This window comes from Rutidosis leptorrhynchoides, chromosome 8 (assembly GCF_046630445.1).
Source record: "Rutidosis leptorrhynchoides isolate AG116_Rl617_1_P2 chromosome 8, CSIRO_AGI_Rlap_v1, whole genome shotgun sequence".
Lineage (NCBI taxonomy): Eukaryota > Viridiplantae > Streptophyta > Magnoliopsida > Asterales > Asteraceae > Rutidosis > Rutidosis leptorrhynchoides.
The window spans coordinates 173,650,598-173,662,681 of record NC_092340.1 but is presented as its reverse complement, the minus strand read 5'-3'; the positions used below and the strand labels follow the sequence as shown (position 1 = coordinate 173,662,681).

At 41.7% G+C, this 12,084-nt stretch overlaps 1 long non-coding RNA gene across 1 annotated transcript; it reads left to right on the top strand.

The window, feature by feature from the left end:
* The first annotated feature begins 1,596 nt into the window (after positions 1-1,596).
* On the top strand, positions 1,597-3,104 carry LOC139862887 (uncharacterized). The gene is made up of 2 exons (XR_011764310.1): positions 1,597-2,739; positions 2,824-3,104. It is a non-coding gene; the product is annotated as an uncharacterized lncRNA (long non-coding RNA).
* The last annotated feature ends 8,980 nt before the right edge of the window (positions 3,105-12,084 follow it).

Here is a 12,084-nt window from a genome sequence, read left to right as displayed (position 1 = left end):
TTAATCAATAAGAACGAGACATTTCATAAACCACAACCAAACCACCACCGAACCACCACCAGACAACTAAACCGCTACCGAACCGCAACATGACCAACATACTGCTACCGAACCAACAACATGTTACCCTCCTAACAACAGATCATCGGACCAACAACAGACCAACGAACCACCATTGGACCACCGAAAAACTGAACCATTACCTGAATACCACTAGGAAAATGAACCACCACCGGACCACCACCAGACCACTACGGAACCAAACCCGACCACCACTACCACCACCGGACCATCGAACCACCGAACCAACATTAAGCCAGCACTAGACTGCCAGACTACACCGAACCACCAGACCACCACCAACCACTCCACTCCCTTCACCTTGAAAGAAATATGACAGAATCCAATCATGTTACACCACCACCGCCACCACCAAATTAATATTTTCATCACTTTGCCTTTTAAATAAAGGTATAATGTAATGTTAATATTTTCACAATAATTTTTTATTTTTGATAGATACCTTGAATCCATCAAAAATTAGTATGCATTTATCACTATCCTTTTTTTACATTAGTTAGGTTAATCTTTTTATCTTATGAAGTAAAAATTTGAGAATTTGTCTAATTTTCAGTTTATTTTAAAATTCAAATAGTAGACATCAACCCGATATTAGTCTAATTTCGGATTGGCGGGAATAAAACGTTGGCAGAACAAGAAAACAAAACAATCTAGCTGGAAAAGAGTGTCATGCGATTGCATGGCCCCAAGGCACAAACACCATGCGATCGCATGGTGATGGAATTAAGAAAATGTCTATAAAAGCTCACGACTTCTGCTTGGTTCTTAACACCGTATTCTATATCTCTCTCTATAATATATATCTATAATAACATGTACCAAGTATATTTATTACTCCGTCCATCTCATAAAAAGAATCCACAACAGCATTGGAAACACCGGACCACTACCTAACAATCAGACTACCACCCGAGAATAGAATTATTATTGGACTATTGAACCACCGAACCATCATCGAAACACCTGACCAACACTGAACCACCACTTTCTACCATAGGAAAAAAGTGGATTTAGGTAATTCCAGACCCGAACCCGATTAAAATAACCCGGCACAAACTCGGACCCGGACCTGGACCCGTCAGGTCCCCATTTAGTTATTAACTAGCGGGTAAACGGGTTTTCCCACGGGTATTCGGGTCCCCATTTACTTAGAAACTGTCGTGAAAATGGATTTGTCCATGGTTTTTTGAGTCTTTTTTTAGATATACGGACAGGGTAATCGGGTATACGTGTCAAGTAATCCGGTATACGGGCCGAGTATATGGACTCGGGTATTTTTTTCTGGTATACGGAGCCGGATAATTGAGTTTGTGTCTAAAATCATCCCGAACCCGGACCCGCAAAAAAAATAAAAGCTATACCCATACCCGCCCCAAGAACCATTTACCCGACCCGAATCCGGTCCAAATTACCTCATTTGTTCTACAAACTTTTTTAGCATTCCCTCTTTTTCACTTCATTTTGGCTCAATAGTTCCCTCCACCATTTTCACCAAAATATTTGGATATACCCTCTTTAAACGATTTCAGATATTTCAAAGATCTTTTTATCTCCATACCACCTCCTTCCAAAACCACAGCTACTCCTTAATCTCTTTAGGGTTTAAATTCTTCATAAAAATTAATTTATGTAGATCAACAGTTACGGACTAACCAAGAAGACCACCACCCTCGCCGCTGCCACCAATAACATCGCCGCCATTGCTGCTACTAAATCAATTTATATATCATTCTCCCTTTGCTTCTTCACAAATTCCAAACAACAGTTACATACTGAGTCAGAGAGTGGCGATGGTACATATCTTTCTTCTTCAAATTATGTGTTTTTCTTCTTAATAGTTTCTATGTAAGTACTTATCTTTATTTTTACATTCTAAAATTTAGGTTTTCTCTTATATTTTTCAAAAAAATTTAAGCTTAATTTGGCTTTTTTCACTCTTTTTGATCTTTTCTTTTCACGTATTGTTAAATTCGGTCTCGGCTGTATTTGGTTACTTTAAAATTACCTTACGTTTCTTCTTCAAATTAGTTTTTTAAGGACTAATTTTTTATATCAGTTGTTTAAATTCAGGGTTGCTACATACCGATTTCTATGATATGGTTTGTTTATTGCATGTTGAAGTTGTTACTAATTCAGGGTTGCTACATACTGATTTCCGTGATATATATGCTTTGGACTCGGTGGCGATTTCAGAAACCAAACTCAATGGGGTTCCCATTTTTTTTTTCAAGTATTAATTATATTCTAATGTTATTTTAATGGTTGTTTACCTTTAAAAAAATACAAATTAAAAGTATATATTGGATCCGACTAGTTAAATTTAGTGGTATCCTATACAATTTAAAAGAAATGCTATTAATTCGAAAAATATATGGGGTCCTACAGTTAAATTTAGTGGTGTCCTATATATTTTAAAGGGTATTTTCTACACAAAATTTTCAAACTCGTGGTGTCCCGTGAACCCACGGGTCAAACCTTAGAATCGCCCCTGTTTGGACTCTAAATAGAAAATTATAGTGTTGCGGTACTTCACGCCAGTGGGCGCACTAACTAGCGACCCCAAACAATCTTATGCCATTTGTTCAGCAAGGGTCTGTTGGCAGGCTACTTGCACTCAAAATAGTTGGAACTGACTACTCAAGATAAGATGGAACGGGGGTAAACTTTTTTTCGTCAATATTTTAATTTCCGATTCATACTTAATATGAATGCAATCTTTAATTCTGTTAACTGTGTTTTCAGGTACGTGAATAAAGTCATGTTGCAGATTTAACTAATGTGCATTTTAGAGAAACCAGTTATGGAGGCAGTTAATGGTGGGTTCGAAATAACAAGGGTGAGTATAAACATGATATTTAGCCTTTTTAAATCAGTTTGTATTGTATATCAAACATTCTGCTTTAACAGTTATTGTATATCCATTTAACTAGACTTTCCGTTTCTATTGGGGCCTCATAGAAATGTGTTTGACATAATATGTTTTTTTTTTGCAACCTAATAGGCTATAAACACATCATTGGTAATTTGCCGCATTGTGTGTTGATCAAACCAAAATCGTCTGGTTAAGGTAGATTTCGGGTTTGAGTGTTTGATTTGGGAAAATGAGTGAGTCGAATGTTTTAACTTCAATAATTGTGCGAACCCCGATTTGGAATCTAGATTCCAAGTGCCTAAAGCAATCGATCAGATTAACCTTATTCGATTGAAATCGAATAAGTTAATATCTAAGAGTGGGGATTAATTCCGACGATGATCGGAGCATTGAATAGAGTTAACGACTGGAGTAATGCTACCGTAGTCGATTTAGGCAGAGTAACATTAATGCATCCAGTGTTATGTGAATGAATGATCTTGTCATCGTATTTATAGGTGTTGCGAGGGAATGATGACGTGACACATGTCCCTTTCATGGTTGTAACAAACTTTGCCAATCCCGAGGGTTGACGTGACACCTGTCCCTTTCATGGGAATAATCGAGCAGATCCTAACAAACTTTCCTAGATTCGTTGGCTGACGTGGCATGCAACTTGCTTGCATGCTTGTTCCGGGATGAAGTGTCTGTTCCGGGACAGTGCGCTTTCTCCGGGACGGCGGGTTTGACCCGGGAAGGTGTCTTTATGTCGGGTTGGAATACCGAACCGGGAAGTGGTGACGGTACCGGTGGCATGTTGGTTCCGGCTAAGGCATCACGGTGCTCTCAGTCTAGCCGGGAAGGTTTTTCTTTCTATTTATTCCAAGTGTTTCTTCACGGTTAAAATCATCATCACTGGCTACATGATGCCGGTTACGTGTATGTCATCCGGGCTCTCAGCCTAGCCATTCGTTCGGCGTGGTAAAGTTGCTGAGATGATGCCGGATGAATGTTGGGAGAGGATCCGTCTTCCGGGACGGACGATGCCGGGTAAGATCCTTGTCGGGATGTTTGTTTGTTTTGAGACGGATCATTATGCGTATCATTAAGTCCCCCAGTTTGGTAATGCCAACCGTAATGGCTTGCATTATCAAACTTAAGAAACTATGTCAAGTGCCTGAGTGGACGTGCATTAAATGCGTATGTCTTCTGAAAAGACGCTTTTTTGCAACTGTGTCATTTTTATTGATTATGTTCCGTTTATCGATATCTTGAAACATTTTCCAAGAGACAACTGTATGCCACTTTCATAATTGCTTCTTGCTTCCCTCCTGGCTATCAATAGCTGCGATTATCATCTGGGTTTTTCACTTTTCTTACTTCCAACTATGCTACACTTGTGTTTTCGACACCGCTTCATTTTATAAATTCGTAGCCTTCAAAAATTGCCTTTCGTTGTATGAATAACCCCTTTGCTTGGTTAAACATTGATGTTGTTGTTGTTGTTGATGCCTAAAAGATGGTGCTGCCGTTATTCGCTGAGGCATATTACTCACAATATTGTTAAGTGTTTGTGTGTTTTTCCTTTTCTGTTTTCTCTTCTTGTGCGGCCTTCTTACTGTTGTTTTATTCTGTTTCAGGCTTCGGTGTGGATCTGAAGATTTGTTTTGAATCTTTGAATTTTTTCGAACGTATTCTGCCTTCAACTGCGGATAGATTGGAAACTGTAACAACCCAAACCAACCCTCGACCAAACCACGCGAAAATACAAAAATTTTTTTTTTCCTGTGCAGCATACCCGCGCGGCGCGCCAGGTAGGGGCGCGGCGCGCCAAAGTGGTCTGTCCGGAAAGTTTTAAAATGCGAAAAAGATCGGCTAGTTCCCGACATTTTTAAACGACACGCTTTTAACCACACATTCAAATATGTAAAACTATCACGATTCAAACATAAAAATGATGTTTTACAAGTGGGGCCCACATCGGCCGTTTTACGAGTTTAATACCATCTACGAGTTTCGACCACCAAAAAGTTTAAGTTCCAAACTACACAATGAGCATGGCGTTTGGGATTAAACTACCCAACTATCGGTCAAACTCCAAGAGCTACTAAAGCCAAAAGCGTCCCCTAGCATCAAGCGGGATCTCTAGTCCAAAACGATGCCCTTACCCTTGTCCAAAACCGAACCTATAAAATGGTAAACAACGAGAGGGTAAGCAAAGCTTAGTGAATGCAATAATTATACGAATACATATATAATTATACCTACTTGCATACACTTACACACCAAACCGCAAACACGCTAGCATACACACTTAGCTTACCGTCACAATAACGAGCTATAAATCACCAATACTACAAGCTAGCATAATAACCGCATATGAATATAACTCGAATAATATAATATGCTTACAACACAAATAACCATGGTCGACCAATAGTACAAGGGAACGACGCTCGCGAAAACGCCATCGGTGTTCATAACATCCGTTAGGGCACTTAACACCTCGCACCACTAACCCCTAGGGTGGCACCTTAACACCTCGGCACATCACCCCGAGTGGCATCTTAACACCTCGATGCAACACTCATTATTTTACGGAGTGGTGTCTTAACACCTCGACACTACACTCCTAGGTGGCATCTTAACACCTCGATGCTACACCCGAGTGGCATCTTAACACCTCGATGCTACACTCTTCACGTGAAACGTGGTGTCTTAACACCTCGACACTACACCTTTCACGCTACAACAAATAGATACATTATATACATACGCATATAATTATTCCACTCACCTCAAAGTCTTGTGAAAAGATACCCGAGCTTGCAAGACCTCAAAGTAACGTACCTATCATATTATACACATCATCAAACGCAAACTCAAGTCGGTCAACCAAACCCTTTCACCATTCTAAGCCATTTTGACCCAATGGTGCAATTTCAACCCATTTGCACCCTTAAGCCTAAATTGGGTCAACAAACACCAAAACCCTAATCATTCGTCAAGATGGGTTTAAAACACATTTAGGTCACAAGGCTAACTCGTTTTCATAATTGCTAGGCCACTTAGGTCATTAAAGACTCATTTGACCCATTTCAAGGTCAACACACCCATTTGGGTCATCCATACCCAATAACACCCATTTACATATTATTAAAGTGTTCTAGCACTAACTAACTAAATTTAAGACTCAAAAGTCCAATTAACACATTCAAACCCTAGGTTAGTCATCAATGAGCCTTCATAACCCATATTCACCCAAAATCCCCAAAATACTAACAAAATGGGTCTTTGGTTCATCACTAGCCCAAACCCTAACCCTTAAAGCAATTAAAGTAAGAAATTGGGTTTTATAACTTACCAACACAATCACCACGTAGCTATCGACTAGATGAACGACTTTATAACTTGCACCTAGACCCGATTCAACCTCTTTTACCCTTTAATGGAGCTTTCTCTCTCAAGGATTGCACTCTCTCTCTAGAGTTTAATTGGAGAAGATGAGGTTGTTGTGGGAGTAGTAAATGAGCTCCCCAAAACTGATCTAGGGTATTAAATTCGGCCCCAAGTGAAATTACACAATCGCCCTCAAAATATCTATTTTTAAAAGAAGAAAGGAATCTGTCGCAGACAGATGGCGCGGCGCGCCACCTAGCCGCGCGGCGCGCGACCTCCCAGTTCAGCATCTTTTGTCTTTTTAATTATGTGCAACAAAAACCCCAAACTTGAGTAACTCATATACACATATGTACACTACGAATATTCGGGTCTTACAACTCTCCCCCACTTATTCGGATTGCGTCCTCGCAATCCAAGCCGCATGACGCGAGGGAAGATAAACTAACACGAACTCTTCAGGCTCCCAAGTGAACTCGGAACCTTTACTTCGTCGCCATTGAACCTTAAAGGTCCTCACCTCTTTATTCCTCAACATTTTCACCTTCTCGTCAAGGATAGCAATCGGTTCTTCGACATATTATAACTTGTTGTTTAGCTCGATCTCGTCTAAAGGCATCCATGAGGAATCATCCGCAAGACACTTACGGAGGTGGGAAACATGAAATGTATTATGGATCCCCGCAAACTCTTCGGGTAATTCTAATCGATATGCAACTTCACCAACACGAGCTAAAACCTTGAACGGTCCAATAAACCGAGGAGCTAACTTTTCCCGTTTTCGAAATCGAATAATACCTTTCCATGGCGAAACCTTAAGCATCACCATATCGCCTTCTTGGAACTCAATCAATCGCCTACGTCTATCGGCATACGACTTTTGCCTATCTTGAGCCTTCTTCAAATGTTCCCGAATCAAATCGATCTTGCTATTAGTCTCTAAAACCAAATCGGTACTCCTGATCTCTCTTTGACCCACTTCTCCCCAACAAACGGGAGTTCGACACCTACGCCCATAAAGCATTTCGTAAGGTGGCATCCCGATACTAGTATGATAACTATTATTGTACGAGAATTCCACCAAAGGAAAATGCTCATCCCAACTACCACCGAAGTCAATGATGCACGCTCGTAGCATATCTTCCAAAGTTTGATTCGTACATTCGGTTTGACCGTCCGTTTGAGGATGATACGCCGTGCTCAACTTCAATTGCGTACCCACATCTTCATGAAACTTTTCCCAAAACCGAGATGTAAAACGGGTATCTCGATCCGAAATAATAGATATAGGAACCCCATGTCGCGAGACCACTTCCTTGATAAACAATTTAGCCAAGGTCTCCGACGATATCGCTTCTTTAATGGGAAGAAACAAAGCGCTTTTTGTCAATCGGTCAACTATAACCCAAATCGAATCGAATTGGGTTCTCGCCATTTTAGGTAACTTTGTAATGAAATCCATGGTAATGTGCTCCCATTTCCATTTCGGGATTTCTAACGGTTGCAACTTACCATACGGCTTTTGGTGTTCGGCTTTTACTTGTAAACACGTGACACATTGCTCAACATACTTCGCAACATCACGTTTCATGCCCGGCCACCAATAATCTTTCTTCAAGTCATGATGCATTTTTGTCGCGCCCGGATGAATGGAATATTTTGACTTATGTGCTTCATCAAGTAGCACCCGTCGGTAATCACCCATCTTAGGCACCCACACCCGTCCTTGAAAGGACAACAAACCACGCGGGCCCATAGTAATGAACTCCGATTGGCCCACGATTCGTTCCACATGCTTATTGTGAACGTAAGCCTCTATTTGAATCTCGCCAAGCTTCTCAAGAAAATCGTTGAAAATAATCAAACGTAACGACCCCACTTTTATCGCCGGATGTTGACTCTTTCGACTCAACGCATCCGCGACAACATTCGCCTTACCCGGATGATAAAGTATTTCACAATCGTAGTCTTTCACCACATCCATCCACCTACGTTGGCGATAATTCAAATCTCGTTGATTAAAGAGATGTTTCAAACTCTTATGATCCGAATAAATCGTACACTTGACACCATACAAGTAATGGCGCCAAATTTTCAACGCATGCACTACCGCCGCCAACTCAAGATCATGAGTCGGATATCTTGTTTCGTGTTCCTTTAATTGTCGAGAGGCATAAGCGATGACTTTACCTCTTTGCATTAGAACACACCCGAGCCCATTTAGCGAAGCATCACAATAAACCGTCATATCTTCCACACCTTCCGGTAATACTAACACCGGAGCTTGACACAACTTCACTTTTAACAATTGAAAAGCAATTTCTTGTTCGTTCTCCCAAATAAACTTAGCATTCTTCCTCGTCAACTTCGTTAATGGAGAAGCAATCTTAGAGAAGTCTTGGATAAACCAACGATAATAACCGGCCAATCCGAGAAAACTTCGGATTTTCGTAGGTGTAGTCGATCGTCCCCAACTCTTCACCGTCTCTATCTTCCCCGGATCTACTTGAATACCGTCTTTGTTCACAATATGACCAAGGAATTGGACTTCCCTTAGCCAAAATTCACATTTGGAGAACTTATCATACAACTTCTCCTTTCGTAGCGTCTTCAATACTTCACGCAAATGACGTTCATGCTCGTTCATACTTTTCGAGTAGACTAGTATGTCGTCAATGAACACTATTACCGACTTGTCCAACATAGGTTGGCACACTCGGTTCATAAGATCCATGAATGCCGCCGGTGCATTCGTAAGGCCAAAAGGCATCACCACAAACTCAAAATGCCCATACCGCGTTCTAAAAGCCGTTTTCTCAATATCTTCCTCACGGACCCGCATTTGGTGATAGTCGGACCGTAGGTCGATCTTAGAGAAATACGTTGCACCTTGAAGTTGATCAAATAAATCGTCAATCCTAGGTAATGGATAACGATTCTTGATCGTCACTTTATTCAACTCACGGTAATCAATGCACATACGCATACTACCATCTTTCTTCTTAACAAATAACACCGGAGCGCCCCACGGTGAAGCACTCGGTCGAATAAAACCCTTCTCGAGCAATTCTTGAATTTGATTTAACAACTCTTGCATCTCCGTTGGCGCTAAACGATAAGGAGTTTTAGCAATGGGGGTAGCCTCCGGAACCAACTCGATGCGAAATTCAACTTGTCTTTCCACCGGAACACCCGGTAATTCGTCCGGAAAAACGTCTTCGAAATCACTAACAACCGGAATTCCACGAATGGGTGGCGGCTCATCACGAGTATCAACAACATGAGCAAGGAAAGCCATGTCGCCGGTAACAACATGACGATGTGCCCGTGCAAAAGTGCATATCGGCACCGGTCTCCTCCGCCTATCACCATGAATAATCAACTCTCCCCCACTTGGGGTCTTCACACGAATAAACTTATCATGGCATGCAATATCGGCTCTATAACGATCAAGCCAATCCATACCAACGACAATATCAAAGTCGTCCAAGGTCATTGGAATAAGATTAATTTTAAAGGTTTCGGCACCAAAAACAACATCACAATTTTCACACACATCAACCACTAGCACCGTCTTGCCGTTCGCTATTTCGACTTCTACCGGACGACTCAACTTAGCTAATGGTCTATCAAGTTTAGGCACAAATTTAGGAGACACAAACGACAAATTTGCACCGCTATCAAAAAGAATCCTCGCCGGATTAGAATTAACCATGAAAGTACCTGAGACAACTTCGTTCGATTGTTTGGCTTCATCATTAGTCATCAAGTAGTTGCGACCCCTAGCCGTACCCGCCGCCTTCTCTAACCGCTTCACATTATCATTTCGCAAATCGGGACACTCCGGCTTCTTATGCCCCTCTTTGCCGCAATTAAAACAAGTGATTTTGTTTCCGGAACGTGGTTTCGGACACTCACGAGCCATATGACCAGGTTGCCCACAGTTGTAGCACGTATAAGAAAACCCGCCGGTAGTGCCCTTCTTCGCACTATTGACACTTTCGGCCCCCCTCTTGCTCTTGCTCTTCTTGCTTGAGGCGTTAGAGTAACTAGAACCTTCAAACTTTCTTTTGGAAAACATGAAATCACTCTTTCTTGGAACCTCCGGCTCAAAACCCCGAGCCAACTCGAACAATTCATCAAAAGACTTAGCCATACCCCGACTAATCTTCCCCTTGTACTCATCATTCAAAGTACGGTAGAAATCCTTCATGAGCTTATGATCATCACCCACATATTCCGGGCAAAAACGAGTCTTTGCCAAGAATGTAGGCTTGAGGGTAACCAAATCCATGGAACCTTGTTGCAAATGGTGCAACTCGTCCCGGATTCTATCGAGATCGGATGAAGTTCGGTATTCTCTGAAAAATTCTTTCTTGAACTCCTCCCATGTCAAGCCCATACATTGTTCTTCACCATACAAGTTGATTTTATCGTCCCACCACAACTTAGCTTCTTCGCGTAACATGCTAGAACCATACCTCGTCTTCCTTTCGGGAGGACATTCCGCGGTACGGAAAGCTCCCTCAATATCGGAGATCCAACATGTACTTTTTAAAGGATCCCGCACCCCATTAAACATCGGGGGTTGAGCATCCTTGAAGTTCTTGTAGTGGAAGTCCCGCCTTCCTTCACCTCCTTCACCGCGAGGGTAGATATTCCTAGCGTCAAGGGCCTCTTCGATAGTGGCCTTCATTCGTTCATTAATTAGATCGGTTATTTGCTCATCAACCGAATCTTGGAAGACCTTTCGAACGTCCGCAAGAAAATCCGATTTTAACTTCTTAAAGATGGCCTCAACCTTGGTTGAGAACTCGGCGTCCCCGCTTGTACTTCCATTATCATGTTCGGGACCGTTTCTCGTCTTCATTCTATAAAACGAATTAGGTTAAACCACAAAACGGAAGGACAGATTACATATATACATACATATACGCCACACTACTCCATCTCGCTCAACAATCGTCGTACATTACTTGTTTGACACGATTTGCACTCGTAGTGATGGTAGCTAGTCATTACTACGCGAGCACGTCGCGTTAACTCGCTAGTACAACGTCCATCTCGCTTGATGATTGCTAAACACAACACAACAAATAGCGCATGATTAGTTCACATAAACCTATGCACTAACCATCCCGATCCGACCCAAAGTCCTACAAGTCCCGCATAAACGCGCACACAAAAAGTCTAAGTCTAGGCGCCTATCTCAAGTCACCTAAATCCCTTAGACCATGCTCTGATACCACTTGTAACAACCCAAACCAACCCTCGACCAAACCACACGAAAATACAAAAAAAAAAAAATTTCATGTGCAGCATACCCGCGCGGCGCGCCAGATAGGGGCGCGGCGTGCCAAAGTGGTCTGTCCGGAAAGTTTTAAAATGCGAAAAAGATCGGCTAGTTCCCGACATTTTTAGACGACACGCTTTTAACCACACATTCAAATATGTAAAACTATCACGATTCAAACATAAAAATGATGTTTTACAAGTGGGGCCCACATCGGCCGTTTTACGAGTTTAATACCATCTACGAGTTTCGACCACCAAAAAGTTTAAGTTCCAAACTACACAATGAGCATGGCGTTTGGGATTAAACTACCCAACTATCGGTCAAACTCCAAGAGCTACTAAAGCCAAAAGCGTCCCCTAGCATCAAGCGGGATCTCTAGTCCAAAACGATGCCCTTACCCTTGTCCAAAACCGAACCTATAAAATGGTAAACAACGAGAGGGTAAGCAAAGCTTAGT